This window comes from Vulpes vulpes, chromosome 3, assembly GCF_048418805.1.
Source record: "Vulpes vulpes isolate BD-2025 chromosome 3, VulVul3, whole genome shotgun sequence".
Taxonomy (NCBI): domain Eukaryota; kingdom Metazoa; phylum Chordata; class Mammalia; order Carnivora; family Canidae; genus Vulpes; species Vulpes vulpes.
This window is the reverse complement of record NC_132782.1, coordinates 22,607,897-22,631,379: the sequence shown is the minus strand read 5'-3', so window position 1 is coordinate 22,631,379 and position 23,483 is coordinate 22,607,897. Positions and strand designations below refer to the sequence as shown.

The following is a 23,483-nucleotide window of genomic DNA, read 5'->3' as shown; positions in this document are numbered from 1 at the left end:
CAACTGTTGGCCTTGTCTTTAGACAATGGGTCTAAAAGAAGATAGGCAGCTTAGAACCAAGGAAATCATTCATCAAAGTACTCTGCTTTTCATACAGATCTCTTGTGGAAAAGGGAAAAGTAAGACAGCAGGGAATAAAGAACTCAAACTCTAGCTATCAAGGTTTCAAACATGTAGCAGACATAATTATCAAGGCTACTTTGTAATTAGTGGGCACACATTGGTTGGCTACCCAGCTGAGAATGATTCTCCAAGTGGCCATATTTGTCCTACTCATCTCTTCCTTCATTTGCAGGAATTGTTCATCCTTTTTATGCTTCAAAGGAGTTTTTTAACCCATCACAGAGTAACCTCCCACCTCCCCAAAAGATATGCATATAGCTAAAAAAGAGTTAATCACAGTACACCCCTTTGACCATTGTGATTGGCCCAAGGCATGAGTGTATGATTTAGTTTATGCCAATAAGTGTCCTTCCCTGATATTTTCCAGGTTGGAGCTAAAAGGAGGCACCTCTATTTCTGTTTGGTTGCTAAGCTATGGGGATGATGAGTGTGGTTTCACTGGAGGCCCTGTTTCTAGTTTTATGTGGATGTCAGGTCCCAAGTCATAAAGCTAACAATCAGAAAGAAGCAGATTCAAGATATGGAGAGAGGGAGAGAGGGAGAGAGAGAGAAAAGAAATTTAAATCGTCACTTCTCATCCATCAGGAGGACTGCTAAAGACAAACAAACAAACAAACAAACAAACAAACACATGCTGGGGAGAATGTGGAGAAACTGGAACTCTTATGCACTGTTGGTGGGAACATGAAATGTGCAGCCACTACAGAAAATAGTATGGCAGCGCCTCACAAAAACTTAAACATAGAAATACTGTATGATTCAGCAGCCCCACTTCTGGGTATATACCCAAAGGAAGTGAAAACAGGGATGTGTACGGATATTTACATAGCAGCATCATACAAAATAGCTAAAAGGTGGAAATAACCCAAGTGTCCACGGACAATGAATGGATAAACAAAATGTGGTCTATACATACAATGGAGTAACATTCAGTCTTAAAATGGATGGAAGTCTTGACATGTAGTACAGCATGGATGAACTTGAAGATAATATGTGAAGTGAAATGAGCCAGTCTCAAAAGGACAAATGCTATATGGTGCAAATTATATAAGGTACTTAGTGTAGTCAGATTCATAGAAACACAAAGTAGAATGGTGGTTACAAGGGGCTCGGGGAAGAGGAAAATGGGGAATTGTTTAATGACAATAGTTGTAGTTTCACAAGATGAAAAAGTTCTGGAGATTTACTGCACCACGATGTGAATGTACTTAACGATACTAAACTGCACACTTAAAAATGATTAAGGTGTGAACTTTATGTTACTGTTTTTTACCACAGGTAGAAGTTTTAAAATTTGGCAAACTCTTAAAATCATTAGAAAACATAGGCAAAAATCTAATGGAAGTATGATGTCAAAAAAAGGTAAAAACCATAACAGAAAATGTCTATTCAAAGAATGTGTTTAAAAAAATGTGTTAATGCTGCTTATCTGTTGCTCTTGGCATAATGACTACTTTTTTTCATCTTTAACAAACGATTTTTCTGTAATGAACATTACTGATTAGCGTAATTAGGAAATCCGATAATTAAGAAAATGAGATACTAGTTTTTTCCCTTCATTCTGTCATTCACCAAAGATTGTAAAAAGTTATGAAATTCAATGTTGGTGAAAATACAGAAATGAGTACTCTTGTACAATGCTCATGGGAGTATCATTTGGCATAAGCTTTCTGAAAGGCAATTTGGTCATATATATCAAAAGCCTGAAAAATGTGTGTGTTCTTTCATCTATTAATTTTGCATGTGAGAATTCATCTTAAAAAAAAAAAGACCTGTGGCTACAAGTTTTTTCATTGTCAATCTCAGTGTGGTTCATAACACTAAGAAATTGAAAACAAACTAAAAGTCCAACAACAGGACAGTCATTTTAAACAAACTGCAGTCATATTGATAGTAATATACTTGAGAGTCATTTAAAATTGTGCTGTAGAATAATAATAAGCAACATGGAATAATGTTCGTTATACAGTGAAATTTAAAAGTAGGTTTTAAAAATGTATGAGTGGTATGATATCACTTGTATAAAAAATATCTATATATTACAAATAATATGTAAAACTAGAAAAGACTAAAAAGGCATATGTTAAAACATTAACTGTTTTTTTGTTAATGAGTTACAGATGCTTTCTGGCATAGTGCAGTAAGTGAAATGCTTATGAATCCTCTAAAGTCAGCTAGGTCCAGAAGAATGGTGTAGAATTAAAGAAAAAAATCTAAAATCATAAAATTTGCTAATTTTTACAACATATCCAAAACTTAAAACACCCCAAAGTTCTTTTTCTCCAGTGTTCTCATAAGATACATAACACATATGAAAGAAAGAAAAGAAAATGAAGTCATCTTATTACCTGGCAAAACAAAGTGACTTTACTGACATTTCTGCTAATGGAGGTTAAAGTTTATTTTTTTTTAAGATTGTATTTATTTATTCATGAGAGACACACAGAGGGGCAGAGACACAGGCAGAGACACACAGCTCCCTGTGGGGAGCCTGATGTGGGACTCGATCCCGGGACCCTGGGATCACAACATGAGCTGAAGGTAGACGCTCATCCACTGAGCCACCTAGGCATCCAGGAAGTTAAGATTTAAACATGAGTTTTGTGTTACTAGTAAATAGAAACATGATAAGATTATAGTTATCTGAAAGTAAATTATTTTATTTTCCACTCCATCTCAATAATTGCCCTGTTTCCATAATTTCTACCCTATTTCCATAATCATCACTTTTTGTTCTAACCCCCTTCTTAATCCTCATTTTAATTCCAATTGTTTTTCTATGAACGCTTTCTCTATAAATGTATATATTATGTGCCCAGTGACACACATTTTTCTGCCCTATAACTATCTAAAACCCACTTTTTAAAAGTGACTCATTTGGACAATGAGAATTAGACCCTACAGATTAATTTTGTGCTATACATGTGATTCTACTTACACAAGTAAGTAGAAACTCTTTGGGGAAAGGTCTTTGACACTTTTCTTTAATGGGAACACTACATGCATAGATTGTTAACGGAGGAGAAAAAAAATTGTCAATCATTAGTTGGCTCCTTTGGAACTGTCCTAGAATATAAAAATCAATGTGATACCAGATATTACATGAATAGATCTAAACTCTTGTGGAATGAGAAAGATTCAAATAACCCCAACTTTTAAATAGAGCTAGGGATATAACCTTTAAAATGAAAGAGCTGAGGCTAATTCATATTTCAAACTAAAAGTTTTACATCATGGATTTCTGAGGTCTATGATTTGATAAAACTCATGTCCTGATTATCAAAAATACAGAGGACACCAGTTATCATAGTGGACACATTAGCTACCACTTGTCTCAATCTTGCCTTCCCAAGACAGAATCTGGCTCCCACTTACGCTTTCTGTTCTCACCCTCTTAGTCTCTGTACCTCCCCGTTTCATGCTAGCTGATCAAGAAACAAAGTGGAGCAGGCAAGAGGGAAGGTCAGGATCTTTTCCATGTGGGGAAAATAAAAAGAGGGGAAGTCATAAAATCTTAATCTTATAAATTATGGCCTTTTTAATAGTAAAAAATTGAGAAGTAACGATCCTTTTTTGGCTCCAGAGAAAAATTGTTGAGAGATTGATGGTGCAGGTTGACTTCCCTGAGGAAGCTAATCTCTGAGTCAGAGATTAGCAGGCAGGAGGCTCATGAAGAAGGTTTTAGGGACCATCACCTAGGTAAGGGTCAGGGAGGTAAAGGGAAGTGAAAAGAACTGGCAAAGGGAGAAACTGAGATGTGATTCTCAATGGCCTTTGTCTTCTGGGATGTTTTTTAGATGGTTCAACTCTTCTAAGGTATCTTGAATTGAGTGGGGCTAGAGAGCCAGGCGTTTATACCTTCACACTGACCAGTGATTAGATGCAGAACACCTTGGAAAGGGAGTGTACCCTTAGGCAAGGGCACTCTCAGAGCTGAAGCAATCCCTAAAGGGGGCAGAGGTGAGGGCTGATTGGTCTGCAGCATTCCTAAAAGTGAGGGGAATAAGCCCTTCAGTTCTGAAAGGGGATATGGGTAGTGTACCACAGTGTCCACCACAGAGAGAAAATCAGTACCTACCCCAGAGTTTGATATATTATCCAACAAATATTTGCTGAAGAGATGAATTTTGTTTTGTCTTTCAAATTGCTTGCCTCTTCCCAACAGAAAAACAAATGTGGTATTATTAAAGCTTTTACAGACAAACAATTGTCTTTGATGTAAGTTTTTGTCAAGTACAAAGACTGGCAAGAAATCTTTATAATGAAACTATACCTGTGGCCAAGGAAAATGACATTATGTAACAGACATCTGTGAGAGTCTGCTGTAACTCTATGTGCATCTAGTTTTGCATTTTTGTAAGAAATATTTCCATTTTGAAGCAATGTCAAACATACAGAAAACTTACAAAAAGAGTACAAAGAACTTCTGTTATTTGAACAATTTGAGAATAAGTTTCTGACCAGATGCTCCATTACACCTTTTAATACCTTAGTGTTTATCTAACATACAAGGACATTCTCCTATCTAACCATGATACAACCAACAAAAATCAGGAAACTTAACATTGGCACATTATTACCATTGAATCCATAGACTCTGTTCAAGTTTTGCAAATGTTCCATTGTCATTTACAGTAAGAGGGGTCTAGTCCAGACTTCATGTCTCCTTAGAAGTCTTTATTCAGTCTCAAATGGTCCCTCAATCTTTCCTTGACTTTCAGGACCTTATCACTTTTGAAGATTATGGTCAGTAATTTTTAGAATGTTCCTCAGTCTAGTTCTGTCTAATGTTACCTTATAGTCAGGTTTTGCTCCTTTGGCAGACATCTCACAGAAGTGATGAAGTGTTCTCATTTCATACTATCAGGTGGGGGTAGGCTCCACATCCTCAATTTGCCCCACTACTGGGCATTTGCTTTGATCACTTGATTAAAAGGATGTCCTGGGTAGCCCTGGTGGCCCAGTGGTTTAGTGCCGCCTTTGGCCCAGGGTGTGATCCTGGAGATCCGGGATCCAGTCCTATGTCAGGCTCTCTGCATTGGAGCCTGCTTCTCCCTCTGCCTGTGTCTCTGCCATTCTCTCTCTCTCTGTCTGTCATGAATAACTAAATTATTTTCTTTTTAAAAAAAGGATGTCTTCTGGGCCCCAGTATTATTAAGTAGCTTCATTTCCCTTTTGAATCCATATTTTGTAGGGAGATACTTTGAGATAATGTAAATATCTCATTCTCATCAAGCTTATAACGTATCAGTATGGACTCATGAATTCATATTTTATTCAATGGGCTATAATTTATTACTATTATTTATTTTAATGCTCAAATCATCCCAGATTTATCGAGTGGTATTCACTTCAAGCTGACAGCTGCGTTCCTTTGACACGTTCCCTTCCATCATTTTGGGAAGCATTTCTTTAGTTTCTAACACAAGATGTTCTAGGCTTAGTTTGGACTTTCTCTGCCCAAATCCTAGAATGAGCCATTTCTCCAACCTCTAGGACCAGCTCTCCACTAATATTCTGGACCCATCATGAGAATGTAAAAGAATGCTCAAAGGAGTTTATGAAAGCTGTATAAAGGATTATTTCTTGGTCTTTGATTTTAAAAGATACAATACTCTGGGTTTGAAATCCTAAGCTCCAAAGGTACAGATTTCCTAAGAGTTTATTGCAATATCTTCACTATATAGATATACCTTTAACATATCTAGGAGATAATACAGTTAAAATATTTATATAACCAAGGCCTATAAAGTGTGATAAAATCTGTTTTAAAATGCTTTGTGGTAAGATTTGTGACTGCCAGTTCAGCAGCATGGTTGGTGGACTTTAAGCAGATGACATGGATTTGTGTCTCAGTGGAACCATTTAATATGAAAATAAGCTCTTCCTCACTAGGATGCTGTAAACATTAAATGAGATAGTTCCTGTAAAACTGCCATGTAAACTGAAAAAAAATCTCTTTTAATATAAAGTTTTATTTAGTAATGATAACAATCACTTCACTGTTAAAACTTCTGAAAGTGAACTCCTTGGTTTTTTCAAGAACAGAAAAACTACTGTGCTAGAAATCTCTAATACCACTAGACTTTCATAATGTGAGACTGTCTTTATACGTCATATTTTTTCATAGGATCTTTAACATACCTCACTCAATTTGCAGTTTTGCTGAAATCTCTCTAATGACTACTATATTGTTGCTTATTAACTTTTTCACATGCTTTGTTAAATTCAGAATATTTTCTTCTTTGAGGTCATCTACAGATAAAGTGTTAAGCTGTTAAAATTACTGAGAATGGACTACTAACAAAAATAAAAAGTCTGCAGCTTTTTCAAAGGCAAGAGAATGGTTTGTTAGACTATGGGTCGTCTATGGTGGACCTGAGTAATGTCTTACAAAGAAAAAAAAATATTAAAGAATTCTCACTTGTTCTTCAGTGGGAGACTTGTAGAAGAAACAAAACTATGAATTACTGCCAATTTTTCAGTATAAGAATGGCATTGTTTTTTAGAGTCCTCGTGTTTTAGAATACATACTGAAATATTTTTAAATGAAATATCAAATATATTTTTGCTGATGGGAGTGGGTGAGGATATACTTCAGGGGACAGCAAACTTTTTTCTTTGGTAACTCCTAGGAAATAAATATTTTAGGCTTTGCAGGCCACACAATCTCTGTTGTAACTACCAAACTCTGCTATTACAGCATGAAAACAGGCAGAAACTACATGTAAACAAAGAGCATGGCTGTGTTCCAATAAATTTTATTTACAGAAACAGGTGGTAGGCTGGATTTGCCCTGCGGGTCATAATTCTCAAGCCCTGGTATAAATGAAATAAGATTTATCATGATTAATAACTATGAAGCTGAGTCATGGATACATAGGTAGGGGTCATTAAACTATTCTATGTATGTTATATATTTGAAATTTTCTGCAATAAATTATATACAGTAAAAAGTCAAAAAAAACTAAAGAAGGGATAAAAATTTGTAGGTGCAGCCCTAGTGGCTCAGTGGTTTAGCGCTGCCTTTGGCCCAGGGCCTAAGATCCTGGAGACCCAGGATCAAGTCTCATGTCGGGCTCCCTGCAGGGATCCTGCTTCTCCCTCCCCCTGTCTCTCTCTGTGTCTCTCATGAATAAATAAAAATATTAAAAAAAAAATTTGTATAAGGCACAGAGAATGGGATAACCAGGCTGTGATAAATATTTATATAATATTTAATATACACACTTGTAAGTAGTTTATCTTAATGATCAGATTTACTGGTAAGAATAGAGGGCTATTTCCTATTTTCCTTTTACATAATTAGTCTGATCATTTTTCTAAATGTACTGAATTTGAAGATTTATGTCTGTCCTTTAAGAAACTGGTTATTTTTTATAATGGTCTAAATTTAGGCATACTAAGTACATCAAGAGACATTAAAACAGATTTTATATTTAAAAACCATCACAGAAATAAAAGAGAGCCTTCATATCGTATTCTACATCTCTAGGCGGCAATGCTGTTAATAGTTCAAGGTTCAAGCCTCCCCCTGCTTCAAGTCCATGGCAGTGATATATATGAAAGAAAAAAATACACAGCTTAAAAAAACAAAAGACACAACTTTGTTCAGTAAGATACAATATTTCTATGAGGTGGGAACAGAAAAGAAATGCAATGAAGAAATGGGGCTGGAGCCATGGGCCTGCTGGAAGATGTCATGAAGTAGGCAGAAGCAATTGAGAATCTGCATTCTCTCTTGGGGAGTAGAGAATAAAAGTGCCCTAGATGAGATGGAGATGAGGGACAGGTCTGCTGCCTAAAACGAGGTGCTGGGTTGGGTGATTCTAGCTTACTTCTGCTCCCTTATAAGGAAACTTTAAAAAGCTGCTGTTGGCTACTTCTTGGTGCTGTAGCTTGATTTCTTGGCATATGTTCAAAGTATGAGCCAGTTACTTTTAATTCTATTTTATAAAGTGGTATAAGAAAAAGGTAAGTTCGGGGGGAAGAAACCCTTGCCAACCTGCAAGAAGAATTTAGAGAAATTTAGAGTCCAGAACTTGGCAAATACGATTCCTTATCTCCAGCCAGTAAGGGAGTCTCAGGTTCAGCCTGAGGGGGAACCATTAAACTAAGGACACTGCTGTAACATCCTGCATTAAGACATCTGAAAGACAAACATTATATGTTCTCATTCATTTGGGGAATATAAATAATAGTGAAAGGGAATTAAGGGAAGGGAGAAGAAATGTGTGGGAACTATCAGAAAGGGAGACAGAACATAAAGACTCCTAACTCTGGGAAACGAACTAGGGGTGGTGGAAGGGGAGGAGGGTGGGGGGTGGGGATGAATGGGTGATGGGCACTGTGGGGGGCACTTGACAGGATGAGCACTGGGTGTTATTCTGTATGTTGGTAAATTGAACACCAATAAAAAATAAATTTATTAAAAAAAAGACAGCTGAAAGAATTAACGTGATGCTTGGTAGAGCCTCTCAATTGGACAGATAGGTTTCTAAAGAGCTTGAGGGCAGGGTCCCTCAGAAGCCTACTGGGTGAAAGTTCCTTATAAGGAACTCTAGAATAAGAAGCATGTTCCAAAAAGAATCATAGGGTGGCTCTGTCAAAGAGAACTTACTGAAAACAAACACATAGAAAGTCTATGTTTTTGAGAGAGCTGTATTGATAAACCACCAGCTAAGACTAAAAGAGAATGAGACTGAGATCTAAAAAGACCTTTGGGCCAAAAGCTTTCTAGAGGCAGGAAGTAACTGAGAAAGCTTCTTGGCATCAGAAGGGGCATATTGTCTAACTTCAGAAGTGACCAAGGAGGATGACAGAAAACTAAAGAATTCAACCTTTTGGGAAGGTGAAACCAAGAGCAGTAGAAAACAATGGATTGGAGACACTATTAGGGAGCAGAATAAGAGTCTTAATCAAGGAAAATTCTTTCTTCTCAGAATAGGGGTACCTTGCAACATTTTCCCCATGGTATTTTAGAAGGAGTGAATGCTAATGCCTTTTCATCTCTCCCTTTTTGACTAGGAGTTAACTGTAGTTATCTTACTATAGGTTCTAAGGAAAAAATATAGAGAAAAATATTAAAAGTTACTACCAAAGAGGAAAAAAATAATTAAATATAAAGGAATGATAAAGAATTAAACCAGTATCAGATTTCTAATTTGGAAATATAAATTATTGAACACAATGGTTGGGTGTCTGCCTTCAGCTCAGGGCCTGATCCTGGAAACCCGGGATTGAGTCCCACATCGGGCTCCCTGCATGGAGCTTGCTTCTCCCCCAGCCTGGGTCTCTGCCTCTCTCTCTGTGTCTCTCATGAATAAATAAATAAAATCTGAAAAAAAAAAAAAAGAGAGAGACTAAAAAAATAATAGATCAATGAAGCCACAAGTTTGTCCTCTGAAAAGATAAACACAGTTGATAAACCTTTACCCAGACTCAAGAAGGAAAAAAAGAGAGGACTCAATTAAACAAAATCAGAAATGAAGGAGAAATTATAGTGGACACCTTGGAAATGCAAAGGATTATAAGAGAATATTATGAAAAATTATTTGCCAACAAATTGGACAACCTAAAAGACATTGATAAATTGCTAGAAACATGTAACCTTCTAAAACTGAATAGGGAAGAAATAAAAATTTTGAACAGACTGGTTATTAGCAATGAAACAGAAGCAGTAATCAAAAAACTTCCAACAAACAGTAGTTCAGGACCAGACGGCTTCACAGGCAAATTCTCCCATTTAACCATCATCCTTGCACTGGGACCATGTTAAACTTCCCTAGGTCATTCCACTTTTAGTGTATTAAACCATGCTTGCATCCCTGGAATAAATCCTACTTAATCATGGTAAATGATTTTTTTAAATGTATTGTTGGATTCAGTTCACTAATATTTTGTTGGGGATTTTGTGTCTATTCATAAGAGATACTGGCCTGTTGGGGTTGTTTTTTGTTTTGTAGTGTCTATCTGGTGTTGCTATCAGGATAATGCGGGCGTCATAGAATGAATTTGCAAGTTTTCCTTCTTTTTTTTTTTTTTTGAAATAGTTGAGAATGTTTAGTAGGTGCTCGTTTTGGTAGCACCTAAAATAAACATAAGGTGTGATCCTGGAGACCCAGGATGGAGTCCCACATCGGGCTCCCTGCATGGATCCTGCTTCTCCCTCTGCCTGTGTCTCTGCCTCTCTCTCTCTCTCTCTCTCATGAATAAAAATATTTAAAAAAAGGAAAGAGTCACAACATAGAGAGTCCCAAATCTATAATAAACCTCACCCCAATTTTTAGCTGACTCCTTTGGCTGTACTTGTGCAAGACAGATTCCAAGGGGTCACAGTGAAAAACAACAGGTGGAAGGCTGAAAACTATGATAGAAATATCAGCTATAGCCCACTGCAGAAGAGATGGAGCTAGAAATTTGGATCCAGAGAGCTTATGTACCTTCTAAGACAAATATGAACAATCCTGGGGCGCCTGGGTGGCTCTGGTGGTTAAGCATCTGCCTTTGGCTCAGGTCATGATCTCTGGGTCCTATGATCAGCCCCACATCAGGCTTCTTGCTCAGCAGGGGGTCTGCTTCTTTCTCTCAACCTTATACAATATTTATAAAAATCTGGAGCCTCTACAATGATTTGTTCCCAATATCCTGTATACAATAGAACATTACTGGGATGCCTGAGTGGCTCAAAGGTTGAGTGTCTGCCTTCAGCTCAAGGTGTGATCCTGGTGTCCTGAGATCGAGTTTCACGTAGGGCTCCCAGAGGGAGCCTGCTTCTCCCTCTGCCTGTGTTTCTGTGTCTCTTATGAATAAATAAAAAATCTTAAAAAAAATTACTAAACACGTGGATGTTTATAGCAGCTTTATTCTGCAAGCTGAAAACAACCAAATGTCCATAAACAGGGGAATGGATAAATTCTAACAATGGACTACTGCTCAGACATGAAAAGGAATGAACCACTGATACACACAACAGCATGGATGTATCTTACAGACATGCTGAAGCTGGGAAACACAAGAGTATCTGTTTGTACGATTCCACATATGTTATGTTCTAGAAAAGGCAGAGGTACTTTTATGAAAACAATCAGAAATAAGATCATCTCTTGTGAGACTGATGGGAGAGGGGTGTGAGGGAACTCGCTGCTCCATTGGATGGGTCCAGATCTTGAAGGAGGGTGGCTGTCAAGAACCGTGAAGGGTCTGAAGCTTTATCCTACTCGCAGGACAGCACGTTGGCATGCCAGTCTTGTGGATGCTGGCAGAAGACGCTTCAGAGATGAAGAACTTTATTATCCACAGCACAATAAGCAGTTTGAGCATCATGTGTGCATTGGTTCCTCTAGTCCCCTAAGCCTTAAATCGGTAACAAAGGGGGTCCCAAATTGATGCTGTGTGTGTAGTAAGCTTCTATCAGAACTGAAGATCCTCAAGCTTTGGGAATCTAAATCTTTTATAAAGGGCAGTAAGTGTGCCTGCCCTTTGCTCTGGAAAAAGACATTATCCTTATTATGCTGGAGGCTACAACAAATCTGCCTTTTGCTTTAGAGGGGACACTATCTTCCAAGACGGTTCACTATAAAAACATTCCTGAAAAAAGAGTGCCTCCGCTTGCAAGACATATAGAAACAGTCTCCAACAGTGAAGGTGTGCACAAATTAAGGGGGACAGTAAAAGGGGAATTCTTTTGTTTCGGTGAATCCTTTGGAAGAGGGAGGTTTGGGAGGAGTCAGTGTGGTGGACCTAGGTGGCAGCTGAACCCACAGTACACTATTTCTTCAAACTACATAAGAATTAGGCTAATCTACATAAGGGCAGGGAAGCTATTTTTTTCTTCTTCTTACCATCGTGTCCCCTGGCACTCCATACACAGGTGCTCAATACAGTTGTCAAGCTTGTACAACCAAGGTCAAAAGGGAAACAACGCTTTTTCTGCCACCTGTTTTCCTTGTCTCTTCTGCTCATCACTTCCTCTCATCTCAGGTATACTTTTCTCTCCACTCCACTCTCTCAAGGGGCCACACAATGGAATAAAATTCTCTCTCCATGACATGCTCCATCTTTATGACAAAGATTTTCTAGTTCATTCTTAAAGAACTGTGCTTAAATTTTTTTATTTTATTTTATTTTATTTTATTTTTGTGCTTATAGTGTGTGAACTTAAGCAAAGGCATGGAGTATCCTGAGTGTATCAGCAACATTTCTTACTTGCTGTGTGTCATGGTGAAGTCATTTAACATCTTTGTGTCTCATAGTATTAATTCCCCAGAACTGTTAGAACTGCTAAATGGGACAATGCCTTAAAGTGCCTAGGACAGTACTGACTTGGTAAGAGTTCATTAGATGTTACCTGTTACTTTAAAATATCACTAAGATTTGTATGTGGACTATGATTTAGCTACTAATACATATATAAAAGAAAACAGACATAAAATGGAAATTAACGTTAGAATCTTTAAAAATCAGCCTAGTCAGCGGGGCCTCAATTTGAAGAGATGGCATCTGAACAATCACTAGGGTATTTATAGAAAATACAGATTTGTTTATGGCATCTCTGTAGTAAGAACCCTTACTACAGAGGACCCTTTATGTTGTAATCCAAATAAATAAAACATTTTGTGCCTACGTGTAAAGTGCACAGCTGGGTTTGAGGTTGCAAAAATAAACAGGATTTGATCACAAATAGCTTTCAATCTCGTAGGGGATACAGTATCCTTTTAAGATTTAAAAAAACTTCACACATTCGCCAAGGAAAAACGGCAATAGTGAAAAGCAAACACACACATACATTGGCTTCTTCTCAAACTCACTCTAGCTTAAAAATTTATAAACCATACTATATGCAGTTTTGTAATACTGCTTGCCTTCACTAAATAGTAAGCATTATTCCCATGCTATCCCACAGTTTTGGAAGGATTTGTTGTTGCATGATATTCAACTGGTGTGTATGAGTTTCTGAATTGTTACAGCTGTTGATATTTGGTGTACTGGTTAAGAATATGGTTTTCCGTGAAGACTGTGCCCAAAGTAGCTTCCTCCTTCACTGGTTTGTGTGATCTTGGGCAAGTTACTTCATTTCTCAAAGTACCTTACCTTTCTTCTTCTTTTTTTTTTTTAAAAAAGATTCTATTTATTTGACAGAGAGAGCGAGAGCATGCGTGAGCGAGCACAAATGGGGGGTGGGGGGGTAGGGGGAGAAGCACACTCCTCACTGAGCAGAGAGCCCAATGTGGGACTCGATCCCAGGATCCTGGCATCATGACACCGGCTGAAGGGAGATGCTTAACTGACTGACCCACCTGCCCTCCCTTTTGTTAAAACAAGAACAGTACTTCATAGGTTTTGAGATATATGTAGAACAATTAGCTTGATACCCGACAAATAGTAAGGGCTCAATAAATCAAGATTTTTTTTTTTTTAAGAAGCAGTTTTAGATATTTTGGTTCCCTCACCGATATCCATCCATACTTTTTCTCCATTTTATAGCAATCATGTAATTAGAGGGGAGGGTTGGACACTGATTCACTTACACACATCAGCCTAATCCCATTTCTCCAGCTAGTGATTGTATCAAGTAAACCAAATATGATCTGAAGTGTCCACGACATTTGCGCAATCACACGAATGGATAAGTTACCAACTTGCAGTCTCATTATAGTCCTATGAAGATCAGTATTATAGTAATAATTTTTCTTCATGTGAACTCCTCTTTCATCAAAGGATAAACCCTATTAGGCATGGTAAATCGTTCTTTGAACATCTTATTTGCACTAATATCTTTAGATTTGTTTACATCCATATTCATGGATAAACTGAGGATATATAAGCTTTCATTTTAATTGCTTTTAAAATTTTGGTATCAGGGTAATATTATTTATGCAAAATGGACATGTGTACTCACCTTTTTCTTGCTGCATGGAAAAACTTAAAAACCACAGGAATAATGTGTTTCTCAAGTCTGGAAGAATGGATAAAGTGAACAGGGCTTATTTAAGGATCCACAATTCACTGATAACTGCTTCAATTTTTTTCTTTGGTTATTGACCTGATTAGGTTTTCTTAATTATTATTGATTGGCTATTCTAAACTGCTGTACTTGACATTTTATAACAAATGTTTAAATAAAATATATAGTTGAGGATGGCGCTTAAGTCTCTTTCCATTACTTGTTATTTCTGATTTTCAATTTTTAAAAAAAAAATGCATGTTAGGTTGCCTTTTTACTTTTTTTCTCATTTACTCCTAATTAGTCTGTTTATTGTTAACTTTTGTTTCTAGTGTTACATGTTTAATTCATCCATTTCCCCTTCGTATGCAACAATGGCTATCAATTTGTCCTTTAGCATAGCTTTAAATATATCACCCTCTAGCTTTCTGCCATTTTGTTTTCAATTCTATTGCATCTTTTGACAAAATAATTTAGAAGAGGGCTTTAAAATTATTTTCCAGATGACTGTGCTTTTATTTTCTGGTTTTGTTACCTTGTGATCAAAGAACACAGCCTCTACAATTTCTGCCCTACAAAATGAACTTCAGGGGAATTATCAGGCTGTAGTGGTTGTTTTCAGCTTTTACAGTCCGCTCAGATGCTGATGCAACGTCCAGCAGATGGGCATCGAATGCTGAGCCATTTCATTCTTCTAAGATCGCTGAGGAGGCAGAGGGTGTCTAGGTTTGGAATAGAAGGTGGTAAGTGATTTCCTTGCAATTTGTCTTCAGGACAGAGGCTAAACAAACTTTAGGACAAGTTTGAGGGATTGTTTTGTTTTTGAATCTTGCCGTAAATATTCTAAATCAGCTGATATGCATAAGTCAAGAGATGTTTCTGGGTCCCCCACGCTGCCTGTTACTCAATATTGCTATCGATTTGTAAACTATTGCATTTGAGAAAAGAATTGTATCGTTTTAAAATAAATGGTATTTTTTTTCATTTTTATCTCCCTTTTACTTGGTTATGATAGTTCACAGAACACCTGTTAAAGGTCTCCACCATAATCTACACTATTTATTAAAAAGATTTTAGTTATTTGAGAGTGAGCACATACAGAGGGGAGGGGCAGAGGGAGAGCGAAAAGCAGGCTTCTCACGGAGCAGGGAGCCCTATATGGGGCTCAATCCCAGGGTCCCAGAATCATGACCTGAGCCGAAGGTAGAGGCCCGACTGACTGAGTCAAGCAGGTGCCCCTCTACACTTTTTAAAGGCCTTAGTATTTCTCCGTTAAAAAAAAAAAAAAGATTTTATTTATTTATTCATGAGAGACACACAGAGAAAGGCAGAGACATAGGCAGAGGGAGAAGCAGGAGCCTGGGATCAAGCCGAGCCCAGGGCAGATGCTCAACCACTGAGTCATCCAGGCATCTCTGTATTTCTCCATCTCAACACTATATTATTCTGCATATAAACTGTAGAGTTTGTTGTCTTCACTACTAATTGTAATTTTAGTAGTGAATATGCTATTTATACTTTCTTTAATTGTACTCTGAAATACTTTAATATTAGCTGTTATGTGACAGACTTTGATTAAAGGTAAGTCTTCTGGAAGAAGCAATCATTTCATTCTGTTTTTAAAATTTGAATAGTTTAAACAGTTTTGATCTTTTTTTTTTAAGATTTTATTTATTCATGAGAGACACTGGGAGAGAGAGAGACAGAGACAGGCAGAGGGAGAAGCAGGCTCCATGCAGGGAGCCCGGTGTGGGACTCAATCCCAGGACTCCAGGATCACGCCCTGGGCTGAAGGCAGGCGCTAAATCGCTGAGCTACCCAGGCATCCCAAACAGTTTGGATCCTAAGTGCTATTCTTATTTCTTTCAACTTTTTAAAAAAATTTTTATTTATTTATTTATGATAGTCCCACACAGAGAGACAGAGAGAGAGAGAGAGGCAGAGACACCGGCAGAGGGAGAAGCAGGCTCCATGCACCGGGAGCCCGACGTGGGACTTGATCCTGGGTCTCCAGGATCGCGCCCTGGGCCAAAGGCAGGCGCCAAACCGCTGCGCCACCCAGGGATCCCTGTTTCAACTTTTGTCAAATAGGATTCCATTTTTGTCTTTTTCAAGCTCTGGACAGGAGGAATGCCTGCACGGCTCAATGGTCGAGTACCTGCCTTTGGCTCAGGACATGATCTCAGGGTCCTGGGATCGAGTCTTGCATCCGGCTTTGTGTGGAGAGCCTGCTTATCCCTCTGCCTATAACTCTGCCTCTCTCTGTGTGTCTCTCGTGAATAGATAAAATCTTTTTTTTAAAGATTTTATTTACTTAGAGAGAGACAGAGAGTACAAGCAGGGGAACAGAGGGAAAGGGAGCAGCAACCAGATTCCCCACTGGGCAGGGAGCCGGATGCGGGGCTCAAAACCAAGACCTGGGATCATGACCTGAGTTGAAGGCAGATGACGCTTAACCATATGAGCCACCCAGGCACCCCATAAATAAAATCTTAAAAAAAACAGTATTTGGACAGGAGACATTGTTATTTATTAATCACCTTAACAGATTTTGAAAGATGCTTTTTTTTTTTTTTTTTTAAAGTAAGTAGTCTCCATGCCCAGCATGGAGCCCCATATCAGGCTTAAACTCACAACCCTGAGATCAAGACCTGAGTTGAGATAAAGTTGGACCCTAAACTGACCAAGACACCCAGGCACCCTTTAAAAGATTCTTAAATTTATTTAAATTTATTTAAATTCCAAAGTAAAAAACAATTAAGCTTTAATTTTTTTTTTTAAACAGAAGCTAGAATTTTGCCCATTTTACCTCCTAAAAAAAGACACTGTGATCCCTTCCTGGCCTTCATTAATTTAATCTGGGGTTAATAAATCCCATTTAAATTTTTTGAAATAAATCATTTAATAAATATGTTTTAAATATAGTTACCTGCATTATCATAATAGTTTTACTGATTTCAATACTTACCAACTTTCTTTTCTTCTTAATTTTGGTTCATTTTGGTAATGCAGTGATTATTTTCAGGTATTTCTTTCTATAAAGGGCAAATAAGTAGTGTGGTGCAGATCACAGAATGTTTTTCTGTTACCTTCACATGTGGATGACTGAAGACATTCTGAACTAGAAAACTGCTCTATTCCAGCTGGCATTAATGTGTAAAAGAGGATCTTCATGTAGACTACAGCCTTTTCCTTAGATCAAGATTTCTCCTATTAAAACTATATATTAATTTGTTTTCTTTGGGATCACCTATTATTCAAAGGATAAATCTTTGTAACCAGCCTTTTAAATCTGTACCTTTTCTCACTAAATTCATCTGAAGGTGCTTTTTAAAGTTTATCTTCCACTCTGGTGCTTTTGGTTTATCGTAACATCTTTAAGTTGCAGAATCCTTTAAAGGAAAGCTTATTATGCACAATATAGCACACTGAGGAAGGCAGCTCTGATCTCTGTTGGCTCAGGAGAACCTGCAGATTTCTGAAAACCAGTTTGATATTCACCTTTCTTCATTTGGGGTTCGATTCTCCTTAGCACTATGACTATTTACTGTTTCTGAAACAAATCTTAATTTGGCCTCTCCCTTTCTTGTCCCACTCTTACTCTTCTGCCCTCATTATCATAATGTTCTGTTGCACCAGGATGGGAGCTGAAGCAGCTATTTTCTAATATTTCTTGCTATGCATGTGCTGGAAAAATAAAGCCCTTCATTCTAAATGCCTCAGGATATTTATTGTTCTTTTCTCATGCTGCAGAAGTGTCTGTCCCATTAGCCTCATGCTGATTTTGCTTAATTCACTAACAAAAACTTTAATTCAAGTGTAAGATACAATTTTAAAAATGTGTAAACCATTTAGAGTACAACTCAAAGTTATCGCCACACTAGTGAAGAAAGGCAGGATTACCAGCACACCATCAGGCCCATTTCTGACTTCTCCCCACTCCATTCTGCCTACAGGTATATTTTGCTTGTTTTTGAACAATTTTATAGCGGGAATTATACAGCACATTTTTTGTTGGCTTATCAACATCATGTTTATAAGATTCATCCAAATTGTTACATGTAGCAAGTTAGCTCATGTCCTTGTCCTTGTTTGAGCAGTAGCTCACTCTATGCATTGACACTGGAGTTGTTTCGACTTTGAGGTTATTATGAATAATGCTAAGAATATTCCTCTATATATGTTTGTGTACCCATATGTTACCTTGGTTGGATACATGCTTAGATGTGGAATTACTGAGTTGAGGGTGAATGTATGCTTTAATGTTAGTAGGCTTCTGTCAAACATTTCCAAAATGGTTGGGCCAATTTACACTACCACCAGCACAGTTTATGAAGAGTTCTTGTCTGCTCCACATTCTCATCAACACTTGGTACTGTCGATATTTTAATTTTTGCTGTTTGTAACAGTGTAAGGGTATCTGACTATAGTTTTAATATGCATTTCCTTAATGACTAATGTGGCTAAACATTTAACAGATTTAAAAATTAGTCTTAAACTTATGTTACTTATCAAAGTAAAAAAGAATGTTTTAGTGTTTCTTTAAAAAAGATAAGGAATTTACCCAATTCTCCCTTCTTTTGCCCCAAAAAACAATACACACACACACACACACACACACACACAAAAACCTGTGATCCCTTCTCGGCCTTCTGTGTGAAATGCTGGTTCAAAGCTCTTGTCCATTTAGTTTCTCATTTCTCAGTGAGGACAGGTTTAGCTAGACCAACTGGAGAATTGGCAGACTCTGAGGATTGCTTTCAGCTCTTTTTCAATCCACTCAAGTGCGGATGCTTATCCAGCAGGTAGCCAGAAATGTTAAACCCATTTCATTCCTCCAAGGAAACCCAAGGAAGTCCATCAGATGTAGGCTTAGTGTAGACGAGGATAATAAATTTCCTTGCAGTAAGACCAAAGTTCTTAGTTTTGAAAAACAGCTAGAAAGAATGCCTTTTCAAAAAGAATCTTGCTCTAAGTACTCTACATCTGCTAATAGGTAGAGGCTAAGAGATCTTTTTGGGTTGCTTTGCTGCTCTTGTCATTATTCTTCCCTTTTATGACTACCACTCCCTACCCCTGGGTGAATGCCAGCGGTGGTTCTCTGAGTTAAGGAAAAGCTCCAGGATAGTTACACCTTCAGTGCCACTCCAGAAAGCCTCTTCTGATGGGACTCTTTAACAGCTGCCTCAAGTGTAAGTTCAGCCTTCTTATACATAAGGTAATAAGCAATGTTAGATGATGCGAGCACTAAGGTGTCATCTTGCCTTACTAACAAAGTTACTTACGCAGAATTTGAATTCGCTATTAAAAAAAATTATCCTTATGGCTTTACCTAGTAAGAATTCCTTCTAGTTTCCACTATTTTTACCTAAGTCTCTATGAATAACATTAATTTTTTTTTATTTGAATGTTTCATGGGTATTTTTGTAGAAAACTGGCATAGGAGTATTGCAGGTGTTTGTTACTTATACTGCCTTTAACTTTTTTATTTTCTAGATGAAAAAACAGGTCCAAAAAGGCAATGCTGCTATCATGTATGAAACTTTGGGGGGAACTGAAGGTTAGCAATATCAGTATGATCTAGAAGACATGATACATTCCTATATTATAAGTAACTGAAAGCTATTAAGTAAAAGTACATTGCTAATCTTTCAGGATGACATAAAGGAAATCTACTTTCATTCTTTCTTCCTCCCACACTTTGAGTTACAGCAGTGAAGTAAGACTGGGCTGGATGAAAAATGAGCCTATATCACAGTGCTTAGGATCCCCAAATTCAGGGTAAAAGTGAAAGGAAATAAGCCCTGCTAGGAGTTTCTGGTGTAAAGATTAAGCCAAGATAGTATCTAAATGGTAGATGGGCCCAGGCAGGAGTTTGTGATAGTAAAACAAAGATGTGTGCTACCTCCCCAAGTATGTTCTTTTTTTGCCACTGTTGGTCCAATTTTGGCATTGCCAATGCAGGTCAGCCAGTTCCAGTTTTCAGCAATCACTGCAGATTCTTCCTAAAGTCAGTCCTATAAGTAACAAATCATGATCTCCTTCTACACTGTCCCCCAAGTGTCACATTCTTAAGTTACTAATGTACTAATGTGAAAGAGGAAAGAAGTCTCTTGTGCCAAAGGATCAATGATATAAGAATGTAAAAACTATTTTCTAGTGCCAAAACACAATATAACAGACTTTGTCAAGGATGAAAGGAAAAAAAAAATTAAATGATGTATTTTTGTATACCAGATCTTCCAGTAAATGAAGATGACTTTAATTAGATGACTTTAAAGTAGATGACTTTAATTCTTCTTTTAGCATTAAACAAAACAGAACAAGCCCCAAACCCTCTAAGAACTCTGTACTAATGAATGCTGTGACCTGTGTTTTACTAATGCTGAAAATTGATAATATATGAGCAAGAAAATCAGTTAGCAGCAACAGCATTCACCTACAAAATCAGGCAGGAAAATGAAAAGAGCATAGATTCATATGAGTTTCTGTGAGTACGCACTTTGGTTATCTGACTGTGCTCAACAATTTTCCTAATTTCTATAGGAAACAGTACTTGTTTTTTGATATGGGTCCTGAGTTTTGCATTTCAAATACAAATGATTTTCCTAAAACAGTTTCCTGATGCCCTCCCTTCACCACTTCTGCAGCAATATTGTCGGAAAGGCAGTCTCCAGGGTTCTGCAATGGTTGCAGCCTTAGTTAGCTTGAAGGTTAGCTAGCTTACATGGACCTTGACATCTGGATATTGACTGCAATTCATCTAAGACAGTCATAGGACTCCCTTTCCTGTGGTAGATAACCAGGCTAATGGATTTTCACAAGGCCTGGCAACTTTGTCAAAGTTTAGTATTAGGGACCTCCATATTCTACTGAGGACAAGTCTTTTCTACCTCAAATAAAGTCAAAACATGGTCATTATAATGAATGAACTGCAACTCCATATGTTACTAAATGTTTCTATCTGATCCCCTAGTAATACCATACCTTCAGTTCCCAGGATCCATGTGTCCTTGAGTTACTGTTTCTAGAAAAGGAAATAATGCAATCCATTTATTAGAATTCAGAGATTAAAATGAAACTTATCTAATAAGGATGACCTTTATGTTTTCTCTCTTTACTGAAATCTTTATTTCAGTAAAGAGTTCAGTTTCATAGTTGCTATGATTTTAATAGAGCTTACCATCCACATATGGAAATAAATAAAATTTGCATGTGGCTATACCCCAGGATGAGAAGGCCATATATATATTTCATTTGTTCTTGACTTTACTGAGTTTTAGTTTTATGCAAATAATTAATAAGTTACTGAAAATTAAACTGTACCTATAAATGAAGAGATCTGCAGATGTACCAAAAAAGCATTCATTTTGTAAGAATATTCACTTTAGGATTGTAAAAATACTCAGATACATAGACATGTATTTCTATACTCTTGTGATTATTTTATTTCAGCTTTTTAAACACTGATGATAACTACATCACTTTTATGCTCCTTTGTCACTTAAAAAGAATGACACATATCTACATACTTTAGAGCCAAAAGCTGATGAAAATTCATTATAACTCATTTCAAGATAAATGTAAATAAAAAATAAAATTAGGTAGACACTGGGTGGCAAAAAGCAAATTACCATCCTATACAAACATCAAAGAATATTTGCTAAAATGAAAAAGGTGGCCTGTCATCTTGCTATTTCTAAGACTGCTTGTGTTTCAGTTTCTTACTATAATTCATATTTACTGATACTAAAAGCAGATGCTTAATCGTAAAACGTGCTTAAGGTAAAAAGACTTAGGAACTTCCCAATGTCTTACTTCTACAATAGTTCAATTTAAGGTCCAACATAAGGACTCTCTTAAGGTCAGCATACTGCAAAGTCAATGCATTGACAACCCTATCACTTAGGGAGAAGGGAAAAACTCGGCCCCAAATCTGCAGACTCAGTGTATCTGTATTTTAAACAAATACCTGAGGTGATTTTTGTGAACACTAAAGTTTAGAACCACTGCTTTAGACAATACAAATCCTATCATTTCATGCTCAATGCCTTAAGTCATATTGGAATGCTACTGTTCATTGAGGTGTTTATCACCACCTAGTGGTAATATCTTTTATTTCTATTTTCTGTCTGTTCATTGATCTCCCGTAGGTTCCAATTAAGAGAACAACATTCAGAGAATGTGAAAATTTTACAGTAATTTCCTTAGTATTTTGCATTAGCTTTTTATCTATGGTGGGATTAGAAAAAGGATAAAAAAGAAAACCACACCACTACCATTGAATAGAAACAGTATATACTGTAGAAGAATCTCTCCTAAAATACATTTGTTGTAGTATCAGTGCCCCGTTAGTAGTGTAGCTCTAAAACACATTTCACAGTGCAAACTATGGTATTCTTTTGTAGATACAGGGGTGATGTATATTAGCATATCAAAGGTTCTAAGAAGTTTCATGACCAAAAATATCTGCAATAATAACCAAACATTTTCTAAATATATGACTATGAAAACTCCTTCCCTAAAGAACACTTACTGACTCCTCTCAAGACACTAATATTTCAAGGTACAGAGCTTAGGACATAAAGCTCTAGAAACAGCAAATCTGGTAACTGTTTTCAGCATCTGTGATCTACCATAAAAGACCTGACAATGACTTCACATGAAAGTTTTGATCAGGATTTTTTTTTTTTTGATGCTATTTATATTGGAACCACATATATGAGAAATAAGTTTATTGATCTGAATTGTTTAACTTTTTCTTTTTTTCAAATTAAAGAAATACACACCTAATAAAAACCTCTCTATGCCAGCCATTTTAGTAACTGACATATGCAGAGCATCTAGGTGTCTATATGTTATGTTCTTATATCCAGAATGCATTTGAGAAGTAAACATTTAAGTGAAAAGATGAGCACTAGATTATTAGATGCTATTTTCTTAGGTTCTAAACCTCTTCATTTTAAGAAAAATGTGCCATTTTAGTTTTTAAAAATAAACTTTTAAGGTTCAACTACAAGCGACAACTGGGACACACTGGTGGAAAACACAATAGAACGGTGCATCATAAAAGCAGTGTTTTGTAGGCAGAGAATACAAATCACTGTAGAATTTACTATGAAGGAATCAAGGAGATAAATCTACATAAGACACTTTACTGAAACCACAACTGTTTGCTGAAACTGGCTCTCTGACATTAAATGCAGAATGGAGAAATTGGGAATATTTCATCCAAAAAGAAAATTTGGAGGGCAGGAGGGCGTATGGTAGCTATCACCTGAAAGATTTAACTTCTTCTATATATATGGCACAGTGAAAAACTTAAAGACTAATAGGTAAAAAGTGTGGGGAAATCAGATTTTTGTCAATTAAGAGGATAAAGATGTAATGGCCTCAGCTATGCGTTAAGAGAGCT

At 37.0% G+C, this 23,483-nt stretch overlaps 1 long non-coding RNA gene across 1 annotated transcript; it reads right to left on the bottom strand.

Annotated features, from left to right (window-relative positions):
* Positions 1-11,247: 11,247 nt before the first annotated feature.
* LOC112916367 (uncharacterized) lies at positions 11,248-14,792 on the bottom strand. The gene is made up of 3 exons (XR_012000336.1): positions 14,604-14,792; positions 14,024-14,080; positions 11,248-11,393 (listed from the first exon to the last, which is right to left on the bottom strand). It is a non-coding gene; the product is annotated as an uncharacterized lncRNA (long non-coding RNA).
* Between the last annotated feature and the right edge of the window lie 8,691 nt (positions 14,793-23,483).